Raw genomic sequence first — 12,000 nt, forward strand, 5'->3', positions numbered from 1 at the left:
ATGTAAAACAATAACCATTGATAATTTCCTACCACTTTGTCTGTAATTTGGTAAGCCCCTCCTATTATTATGTTATCCTTCTTTTACTCTTTAAACTAAAAAAAAAAAATTAGTCCTAGTTTAGGCTCGATGTCAATGATTATATCAAGGGATCATTCATTCCAAAGCCACTCTGTGACCAAAACTCACATTAGTGTGGTTTCATACTGTAACCAGAGGGAATCTGTGAATGTCCCAAACAAACTGGGAGCTTTTGGCAACAGCTGGTTGAGAAATTCTCTTAGCCACTTGTTCACCTAAGATGAATTATGGAGAATTGGCATTCTTCTGCTCTCTGCTAAGCACTGTCCTGAGTCTGGCAAGAACACATGAGTAAGATATTGTTTCTCCTCTTTTAAAGATCTTGTGGTTTTGTCATTTGCTAATTTATACCAACTGAGGACAAAAATATATGTGCGGTTGGTGGAAAATAGCAGAGCTGCTCAAGCCAAGTATAATGTTGTCATTTCTGGTTAGGTGGAAAATTTTGAATCTCAACAAACAAACCAAAAAGGATGGAGCAAATATTCTAATTGTTTAGCTGCAAGAGCATTACAACAACAAAAATATTTCAAAGGAGAAAATTCTATTTGTAATCACTTAACAATGCACTGTTTTAATTTTGCTGTTTAATTTAGTCTTATTCCATTTTTCACATGCAATTTTTATGAATTCTAACCAGAGGATATAAGATTGTGCTCTGGAGTGTTTGGCCTTTGCCTCCCTCATAAGCATTTTCCTGTGTCTCTATATAGACTGCATATATATTTTAGTGGCTACATCATTCTAATAGCATGTCATTTAATATTTGCTATCCAGGTTGTTTTCTGAATGTTTTACTATGATAAAAATGCTACAATAAACAATTGCATGGATTTAACTTTTTCTTTTGTATATTCTTTCTTAGCAAAAGCATCCAGCAATACGATCACCCATTCAAAAGATCAATTATTTTTATGTTTCCTACCAAACTGATTTCCAAAAGAATACCAGTTATTGTATCCTATGAATATAACACTTTCAATAAAACTTAACTATAGTTGGGCAATATCACTTACATTTTTGGTTCAGTTAAAAAATACATGTTAGAAATATACTTATGAAATAATACCTATTTCTTTTGCCTTTTTATTTGCATTGTCTGCCTTCATGCAAAGTGTAAACATCCTTTGCGCATTTTATCTACTAGGGGCTTGAAGATGTCATTGTATCTCTGGCTTTTAACAATGCCTTCTACTGTGCAATTTTTAGGGAAATTCTTTAATAATATTTTCTAGTAATTTATAGCTCACAGGGCTACACAAGACAAGTGAATCCTATAATTTATAATATGCTTAAAGAAAAAATATGCGATTAACAATTGACAAGATATTAATAACTTCACATGAGATATGAGATTCACAGCAGGTCCCAGTGAAATATATAGCTCCATCTACTGTAAATACTTTGAACTGGACATCTCCGGGTTTTATCTTCACCAGTGTCCTTTCGTGATAGATTCAGGAGATTTGAGAGTAATGTCATGCTCACAGCATTTGGCCAGACTTGAGGGCTATAGCACAATGAACTTTCAGATGTTGCTGACAAGGACCTCCCAGTGGAACAATTTGAAGGCAGCCCCTATGTGAGGCTAGCATTTGGCTCTGCCAATCTTGTGCTGGCTCAGAAGGGCCAAGAATTTAGGAGATAAAAAGTTATGTGCTAAGCCACAATCCCTGGAATGGGATGAAACTGAGCAATGACTGGGGCAAGGGCTTAGGAAAGTGTGGGAGAGGGGCAGAGGGACGTGGAAATGTGGGGCAAAGGGCAAGGCCAGGCCAGGGTTCTGTCACCTATCAGGGCTGACCAGTATTTCAGGGTAGTGAAAGGGCGTGGTCAGAGGCGATGGCTCCGTGATGGACCAGGCCATTCACCCTAGCCGTTGTGCCCCACACAGGCCGGACATCATCTTCTCAATTGGGAGAGACTTCAAGCCATTACTTATCCTCTGGTAAACAAACGAGATACTTATGTGAAAACCAAAACCTGTGATAAGTGCTAGGATAAATGTAGATGCAGTATATCTTAGGAATTGTAAGGAGGAAAAATTCTGCTTCAGAGGGTAGGATCCAGAGCAGCGGGGCATCCGGTGGCAGAATGGGGTGATCTCATAAGGAATCGATGATTGAGATAAACACCGAAGAGGGATGGATTTCCAAGGGTACGACAAGAAAGGAAGGACACTTAGGACAAGAGGAACAGCATGAACTACTGCACAGGGGTGTGAACTACTGCACTACTGCACCATGTGTTTAGGAAGCAGTACAGCCTGATGTGGCTAAAGCTCAGTAAGGCGGCAGGGCAAGAAGTTACATAAGCAGTGACCAGCTTTCGCAGACCTTGAACTTAGAGTAAAATGTCAGCACACCCTGGGGAGCCATTCAGAGCTTTGAACTCGGACAATGGCAGAAGAACAGCCACCTGGAAGCCAAGTGGAGAGTGGATCACGACAGGGTAGGGCTGCCAGCTAGAGATGCTGTTAGGAAGTTAAAGGAGTGGGCCCCCATAAGGGCAGAGGACCCCGATAAGGGCAGTGCTATGTACAAAGCAGTTCAAATTCACCCCTGGAGTCCACTTCCCTGAACCACTAGCTGGACTCCCCTAGCACCTTTAACAAGTTGGGGTGTTTGGGAGAAGGAATGACTGGGTGACTATGATCCACCTGCTTCTGATACAGTAAGTGGTACATAAAAAGTGCTCCATCCATGTTATCTATCATTATTACTGTTATTATTTATCTCCAAAATGAAGTCATCTTTTGTTGACTTTTTCCCAGGTACTCATCTTCACAAATAATCTTTAAGAAAGTTATATAACCAGGTTTATTCAGAGTAAGCAAACAACCAGAGATCACTAGAAAAACAGATGTACTGCACTCAAAGCCTTGTAATTACGTCCATCCAATCTATTCAGTGTTGCCTCTAAGATGCAACTTCAGATCATTAGGATATCACCACACCCGATCTACCTGTCTCCTGTTCTCAGAGGGGCTGTGAACTTCCTAGAGTCAGACACCAAGTCTTATTCGCCATTGTATCCTCAGCCTCCAGGGGAGTCTGAGAAGGTGCTTGGTGCTCTGAAGACATTTGTCGAAGAACAATACAGAGAATAAAATCCTATGGGGGAAGAACTTTCCTCTGAATTGAGAAACTCGGAAAGTGGTCAAATGATCCAGCCAAGGGAAATGGAGAATGAACGCTCGACAGACACTTAGACATGCTGGAGTCCACTGTGAACAAAGGCGAGTCTGAATTCTATCTGGAGGCAGCTGAGGGTAAGCAACCCTCATTCTCCTCTCAGGAGTAGTTTTCTCAACTATAGATTGGTTCGAAAAGAACCAATAGATTGGCTAAAGGATAGTTTTAACAAGTTAATGCCACGGGAGGTCTCAACATTGAAGTTCAACTTAAAAGGCTAAGTCTGCTTTCACATATTCACTGTGGAAGCTGAGTGGAGAAAGTGAAATACTGTAGGTGGGTTTTACATTTTACACCAAGGAGATAGGCAGCCTTTCTGAGAGGGGTTTGAAATACAAAATCCAAGTTAGCTCCTGACCAGGATGCTAGAAACTTGGTAGCTGTCTGCCTGTCTTGGCCAATCTTGGAAGACTAATGACAGTTTATAAATATAAAATTTATAACGGTTAACTGAAAAAACAGGAAATTGGCCACTGCTTCCAGCCAATTTTGATAACTCATCAAAGGCCAACACACTGATTATAAAATGCATCCTTAATTGTACAGATGTCGAATTCATACTTTTGTAAACAACCCTTTAGAGATTTTTTTTTTATTTTAAAGAGTAAGAGAAGGATAACAATAATGGGGGAGGAGCTTACCAAATTACAGACAAAGTGGTGGGAAATTATCAATGGTTATTGTTTAACATATTGTTATCTACAAGATAGTTTCTCAGGAAAACAAATAGACAAATAATAGTAAGTTACAGACAAAAGAGGTAGAAGATTATCAATAGTTGTACTCTACTTAGGTATCTTTGAAAGAAAATAAATAGAACTATACATGAGTGACCTATTGAATAATCATTAACTATTCTCAATGGTTGTCGTAGGAAACATAATAATAAACATGGATCCATTTATGAAAGAGGATAGGAACAATACAAACATTACAGAGTTATGGATAGATTAGTAGGAAAATATCAATGACTGCTGTAATACATGTTGGTATCTTAGAAGTGGTTTCTCAGGAAGACAGAGATACGCAAGAAGGATCTGACAAGAAGTTACAGCCTAAGGGTTGTCAAAAATCAAGTGAGCCGTCTGGGGCCAAAGCCATTTTTTGTAGTGTTTTCTCTCCATCCTTTAGAGATTTGGAAGGCAGGGGTTGACAAGAGGGTTTGTTGTAGAAAAGATGACACAAAGGACAGGTACCTCCTTAGCACTTGAAAAAACAAACTGTGTTCCAGCCAGAGCTCTGATTATATGCTGACATGGTGGCCAGAATCTCCAAAGACAAAGCTAGCTATAAAAAACATGGTTCTGGCCTTCAAGGAGCAAATAGGGGGGATTCTCTTTCCTATTTCTATGAATTTGCCCATTCTAGGAACCTCATGCAAGTAAATCATGTAATACTTGTCCCTCCTATTTGGTTTATTTCACTTAGCATAATACTTTCAGGGTTTATCCACGTTGTGGCATGTATCAGAATTTCATTCTTTTTATGGTTGAATAATATTCTAATGTATGAGTACACTACATTTTATTTGTGCATTCATACATCCAGGGACATCTGGGTTGTTTCCACCTCTGGCTGTTGTAAATAATGCCGCAATGAAATTGGCCTACATTTATGAGTTCCTCTTTCAGTTATTTTGGGTATGTGGCCAGCTCTCACCTCTGCTTTTCTGTTTCTTGGATTCATTTACTTGTGAAAGGGGCTGTCTTCGTTCTGCTCCTGAGGACCATGGCTGCCTGCAGCTTCCAGAGCCCTGCACTTACAACATTCTGACCAGTGACACAAAGGGGTTCAGAATCACTCATTCTGAGCAAGACAATTCTAGAGGAAGATTCTGATTGGCCCGGCTGGAGTCATGTGGCCAAAAAAGTGGTGATGAATGATTGCTCCAGCTGCCTATGCCCACCTCCAAGGTTAGGGGGAGGTTCTGTGACCAGAAGTCCCATAGAACTGCATTGGTTGGAGATGAGATCATGCGGAAGACTTCCCACCTACAAAAGGGAGTGTGCTGATACTAGGACAGAGCTGTGTGTGTGTGTGTGTGTGTGTGTGTGTGTGTGTGTACAGGACACTAACACATGGGCCACTGCCATTTAGGGGAATGTTTCTGGGGTTGCTGCTACTTTCGTCCTTTCCTTTCTATCACCCTATTTGTACCTTTTGAATGGGAATGTCGGTCATGCGCCATTGTATGTTGGAAATGTTTAACTTACTTTTCATTTGTATAGGGGCTCATATTGAAGAGTTTGCCTTAAATCTCAGAGGAGACTTTAGACTTGGACTTTTCGGCAATGCTGAAAATATTAGAACTTTGGTAACTCTTAGAGATGGACTAAATATCTTTTGTGTAAAGCGATGAGCCTGAGTCTTTTGGGGGGTAGGGATGGAATGTTATGACTTATATCTAGATGCCCCCCCAAGCCTCATGTGGTCATAGGTGGGCTTTTCAGAGGTGGCTAGATCGAGGGTGTGTGATACTTGGCATAAGGAAGGCCCACTCTGGGCGTGGGTGGCACCACACAAAAGGCAGATAGTCTGGAAAGGATAAGAGGGAGAGGTAGGCTGATTCTGCTGCTTCTGCTGCTGTCATTGCTTGCTTCCTCCTGCTTTCCCGGCTTTGCCATGGACTGTTTTTCTTCCTTGATGCCCCTGTGCCACATCACCCTGCCTTGGAGCCAGCTGACTATGGACTGAAACCTCTACAACTTGTGAGCCAAAACAAATGTTCTTCTAACTTTGGGTGTTAGGTATTCTGTTTCAGCAATGAGAAAGGTAACTAAGACAGTCCTTCGGTCAATGCCAGACTGTGTTAACTATTATAACTTTATACTAAGCCTTTATACTAAGTTGTAGCCTCCAACTTGCCAAGCTAAAAAACTCTGCATGTGCACGCGTGTGCGTGTGCGCGCACACACACACACACACACACACACACACACACACACAAAGCCTGCTAGGATTTTGAGTGGAATTGCTTAGAATTTATACATCAATTTCGGGAGAAGTGACATTTTTGCTATACTGGGTCCTTGCTCCATGAACATGATATACTGTTCCATTTATGTAGGTCTTCTTTACTTTCTCTTATCAATGTTTTATAGATTTTAGCATAAAACTTTTACACATATTATGTTAGATTTATCTCTAAGTATTTTATATTTTTTAATGCTGTAGGGAAAAGCAATCTGATTTCCTTGGCTTTTACACTTTGCAACACACAAGTCTTGTGACTTCAAATGGTGTAGGAATTTCCTCCCACCAACAAGCCATTAATTCTATAGTGGACACTAACTGCGTGTCCTTGAATCCAATTCAGTTCTGACACTGTGTGGTGAAAGCAACTGATCATACAGATTAAGAGGGGCTGGGGATTTAGCTCAGCGGCAAAGCACTTGCCTGGCAAGCGCAAGGTCGTGAGTTCGGTTCCTGGTACCGGAGAAAAACCAAAAAGAAATTTAAAAATAAAAAAAAAAATACAGATTAAGAGCTCAGTCCCAAGACTGCCTTCTGCCTTACTTCAGGTGCCAGTTACAAGCTCCAGGTCAATTTACCTGTGCTTCTGACCAACCAACTAAAAATTGGGGTTCCTACAACCTCTTTTATGTTTTATTCACTAGAGCAGCTAACATAACTCAAGGAAACATGTCTAGCAGTTTGCTATAAAGGCTATTATGAATGGTACTGATGAGGATATTCATGGGGTAGGGTATGGGAGGAAGGGTATGGAGCTTCCATGCCCCCTCAAAGTCAGCCACCCCCCAGGAACTGCCACATGGCCATCCATCAGGACGCTCCCCAAACCTTGTCCTTCAGAGTTTTTATGGAGTCTTTCTCACGCAGTCATGACTCACTCATCATTGGCCATTGGTGATCAACTTCAGTCCCTCTCTCCTGGGTGATCAGAAGGTGAACAGTCTCAACCCTCTAGCGCTGCTTGGTTTTTCTAGTGTCCAGCACCCATCCTGAAGCTACCTAGGAGATGCCAACCATCAGTCAACTCATCAGTTGCAAAAAGGTATCACTTTGAAGAGCCCAAGGAGTTTTAGAAGTTGTATGCCAGGAGGTGGGAATGAAGACCAAATACACACTTTGCAATATTGCAGACGCCACTGTAAATGCTTTTTTTTTTTTTAAATTTTATTTTTATTTTTATTTTTTTGGTTTTTCTCCGGTACCGGAAACCGAACTCACGACCTTGTGCTTGCCAGGCAGGCACTTTGCCGCTGAGCTAAATCCCCAGCCCCTGTAAATGCTTTTTTTACAGTAGCAATTTCCAGTTGTTTATTACCTCAATAGAGAAATATAGTTGATATTTGCATTGACCTTACATATAGTGGTAAACTCATATTAATTCTCGTAGCTCTCCTAGATAGGTAAGTAGATAACTTAGTCTTTTGTACAGTTTTACTTTTTCTCTTTGAATTCACATATGCCCTTTATCCAGAAAACCCATTTACTTTTGTCAGCCCTATTCATAGCATCTTTCAGGACAAAAAGATTTAAACCAAGAGTACACTTATTGTTTGTCCTATATCTCCAGTCTCCTTCATTATGAAAGCATTTCTTAGTCCTCCTCTGACCTTCATGTTTGGAAACTTTTGACAGTGATAGTCCAATTACTTTAGAGGTTATTCCTCAGTGTGGGTCTGCTTGATGTTTCCATGTGATAAGATTCAGGATAGGAATGTTTGAGCAGAAATACTATAGACATGATGCTGTAGCCCCTGAGGTTGATTTGTCCTATCATCAGTGACACTAGTGACAAGAGACAAATTGGCTCATAGCCTTCCCTGTTGGTAGCAGAGCTGAAAATTGCCTAAGATGGACCAGGCAGGGGCTGGGGATTTAGTTCAGAGGCAAAAGCGCCTGCCTGGCAAGCGTAAGGTCGTGAGTTCGGTTCTCGGTACCGGAGAAAACCAAAAAAAAAAAAAAAAAAAAGATGGACCAGGCTGGTGGGTGGAGAGATACGACCTTGGGCCACTGTCAACATTCCTGGTAAGCAAGGCAGTTCCCAGGGCCTTCAGTCCCTAGAACTGTACACAGGTTTCCTTGGATATATTTATTACTTAGAGAAACTAGCGTTCCTAAGCTCAGTTAGGCTAACACATAAACATGGAACCCCATGGGGCTGTGGCTCTGTCTTCCTGCTGGCTGCCGAAACCTGGGTCCTGAGACTGATACACTTGTGCTCAGCTATGCTGAGTACCGATGACAGCCTGGAGGAAAGTGCAGACTCTATCTGTCTGCAAGCGCTTCCCCCAGTAAATCCCGCAGAATGGCTGAAATTCGCGCTTGTCACTGAGAAACTGAGAAATTGCAGAGGTGAAGAGTGTGACACTCCTAGGGTGTGCCTGTGACCCCCGCCCATGATAGTTATCTTTCGTTACTGTGGTAGGGTGGTCGCTGTTAGATTTTTCTTGTTACATTCTCGTATTTTAAGTAAGAACTGCATGTGAGAACTTCCTTGTCTAACTTTCAGGGACCAGATTTAGAAAACACTGTTCTCCAAATGGTGATTTTAAAATACAGTTATTTTTGCTGAATTTATCACTATATGCTATTATTGGGAAAATGTTTCTCTTCTTCCCATTCATTTATTCATTTTTATATCAGTGTGGACTCATGGATTTCTAAGAGAAAATAAAGATTAGCCCATAGAAAATGCATACCGCATGGTATTGTACCCCTGCTTAATATGGGCTGAAACATCAGCTCTGAGATTTCTAGTGATCCAGAGTGTAAAACCCGACCCCTTACAAGATTTTATTTCACCAGATTTAAAGCAACCCAGCAAACAGGGCATGAAAATATAGACCACTGGCGCGGAGTTAAGTGTTCAACAAATGGCCAGCAAAGGGGCAACTGTGTAGTTGCAGAAAGATAATCTGGAATAACGCCTTCTCTATAGACTGAGTCAGTTCCAGGTGGATCAATCATTAATTGTGGAAGACTGGAAGTCTACCTGTCCATCAGCAGAGAAACGGTCAATTGCCACATATCCCTGCAGTAAAAATGTCATGGAGTCTGCAAAAGAAAAAACAGCCTGGGACTCTGAATATCTTCTGGATATATTAAGTAAAAAAAAAGAAGAGCAAAGTACAGTACCGTAAATCTGTTCATACTGCATTTTTGTAAGCAAGGGTCACAAAGAATAAATGTATTAGCTTGTTTATGCATTCAGATTTCTGAAGAATAAGCAAGAAACAGTGGCTACTTGTGTGGGCATGAGTACAAGGCTGCGGGAGAGAGGCTTTTTTTAGTGTGCATTTTTTACTGCTGCTGATCATAATCCTGAAAGATAAATTCCAAATGACATAAATCTGAAATCTCAAAAAGTTAAATTCTCTAAAGTCCAAAATCTTGACAATCAGTAATGGTGAAAATCCTGAATGCTGAAATCCCAGAAGCTGGAATTCCCACTGGAGTGGGGGGAGGGGGAGAGGGATAAGAGGACTAGTAAACTGAGTCTAGGGAAGAAATTGGGGTGTTTTGGTTGTGCACAGTCTAGTTGCCTCATAGATCCTAGACAGGAACCTTGGAATGTGGTGCAGCCTTATTTGGGGTGTATAAGTGATGGTGTTTCCCAAGGAGATTGGTGCATGAATCTGAGATTAGGTGAGGAACAGCTCTTCTGTACAGCTGTGATTATGGAAAATGATGTTCTTGGGACTTGAGCCCATCTGGTGATTGTACATGCAGCGGTGATCCATTGTGGCTTTTTTTTTTTTTCAGTACTAGAAATGAACCCTAGCCTTTCTCGTTTTTTATTTTATAACAGGGTCTCACTAAGTTGCCCAGGTTGGACTTGAACGTTGATCCTCCTGCTTCAGCCTCATAGAATGCTGAGATTATAGATCTGTGCCACCATCCCTGGCTTGATTATGGTTTTCGCTTGATTTCATCAAGAGACTCAGATTATCCATCGCAGTACAATATTTCAGATGACCTGTGATAGAGCTGGGTGCATGGCTTTACCATGTGTAGTCGACTGTTACTAGTATTCCTGAGGGTTTATGCTTGCACAAATGTTATTATTGCCTATTTTACTGTGTGAAGTGTCCTGTAAATTGTTCTGTTGTCTTTTCATGTTTATCAAAGAAATCCTCTTTAAAAATGTAAATAAATATTTTTAAAAGTTTTAAAGTTACTTTTTAGCAGAAATGTTTTTTGAGGGAGGGGGATTTTGATCTTTCAGGATTTTAGACTTCAGGAACTTTTGATCTCTTGAGATTTCAACATTCAGGATTATGGCTTTTGGGAGTGTGTCTTTTGAGATTATGATCCAAACCCATCTTTTCTATGCTTTCCTGATGGAGGAACCGTCTGTCATATACCTCTTATTTAAAAAGTATCAGTGAAAATCGGACAAACCTGCTAGTGGGGCCACCCAACAGGGCTCCATAGGCTGCGGAAGGCACTGCAGGAGGGGCTGCAGGTTTGCTGGCCAGCGTACCTCAGCGCGCCCATGCGTTGAGATGCAATTCTGCTCCTACAGGATTAGCTCCCACGCTCCTTAAAATTCACTTGGGAGATCTATTGCCCTTAGTTCTTGACTTACAATAAAATTATTTTTTTCGAGGATATGTAGATCCATCAAAAATATTCTCACTTCCTCCCTAATTTTGCCCATGATGCTTCTATGTTTAGGTGAAACTTCAGTGATAATTAGATAAATATCCGATCAAGATTTGAGGACATCGGCCCCAACGCTAGATTTGGGTTCAAATCTCAGCTGTTCACTTACTAGCTTACTAGCAACAAGTTCAGTAACTTGTTGAAAGTGATTCAGTTTTCTCATCCGTCACAGTGCAGGGTGATTTCAGTACCCAAAGGTCCACATTCGGATCACAAGCCCCAGATTATCCCGTCCTACAGCAATATGTTGGCAGTCACGTGATGCCGAACTTTTTTCTAGCACTGTCGTTAGAAAGAAGAAACAAACGAAACGAGTATTTATCCCGATATATCATAACCATTACCACTTCAACTTGTAACAATTTAAAAATTATTAGTGAATGGTTTTAAATGTTTCGGGAAAGAACACAGAAATCTCATCTCCGGTTAGCTGTATCTCCGCGCCCAGTGACCACATGGGGTTGACAGTGTGCAGCTCACCCCCGATACAGCGAGAGCGAAGAGCCCCGGGTTGCTGCTACCAGGCTGCTCGCCTAGAGCGAAGCAGTCCATCAGGAGTCTTCCGGAGATGCCTGCATTCTGAGATAAATTATGCCTTCGTTAACCCAGGCACTTATTTCGCCTATTGATAATTTCAATTCATAGCTGCAAGGTAGGGTAGAAGGTTCTCATCTACGCAAATGAACAACTGCACAACCGGGGCCACTGTCTGTCTTTTATTATCTGTTATCGCAGGTCTGGAAGTGTGTTTGCTATTTCCCAAATGCAGAGGCCTCTGTACCACTAAGGCAGGGGACAGCAGCGACAGGAAATGTCCTTTAAAAGGGAGGTGGCGGAGCACTCCTGTAATCCCGGCACTGTGGGAAGCTGAGGCAGGAGGATCCAAGTCGGAGCCCAGCCTGGACAATTCAGCGTGACCTTGTTACAGAATAAAAAAAGGGCTGGGGATGTATCTCAGTGCAAACGATCCAGGTTCAATCCCCGGGGTGAAAAAAAGAGCAGTGGCGGTCAGCGGGCCAAACTACGCCGAGAACAATTACGACGGCTGGGAAGGACCTCGCCGAGGGCGCGGTGGGTGCCAGAAGATGCC

The sequence above is a fragment of the Chinchilla lanigera genome, unplaced genomic scaffold (assembly GCF_000276665.1).
Source record: "Chinchilla lanigera isolate Chin_1 unplaced genomic scaffold, ChiLan1.0 scaffold00037, whole genome shotgun sequence".
In the NCBI taxonomy this organism is placed as follows: Eukaryota; Metazoa; Chordata; class Mammalia; order Rodentia; family Chinchillidae; genus Chinchilla; species Chinchilla lanigera.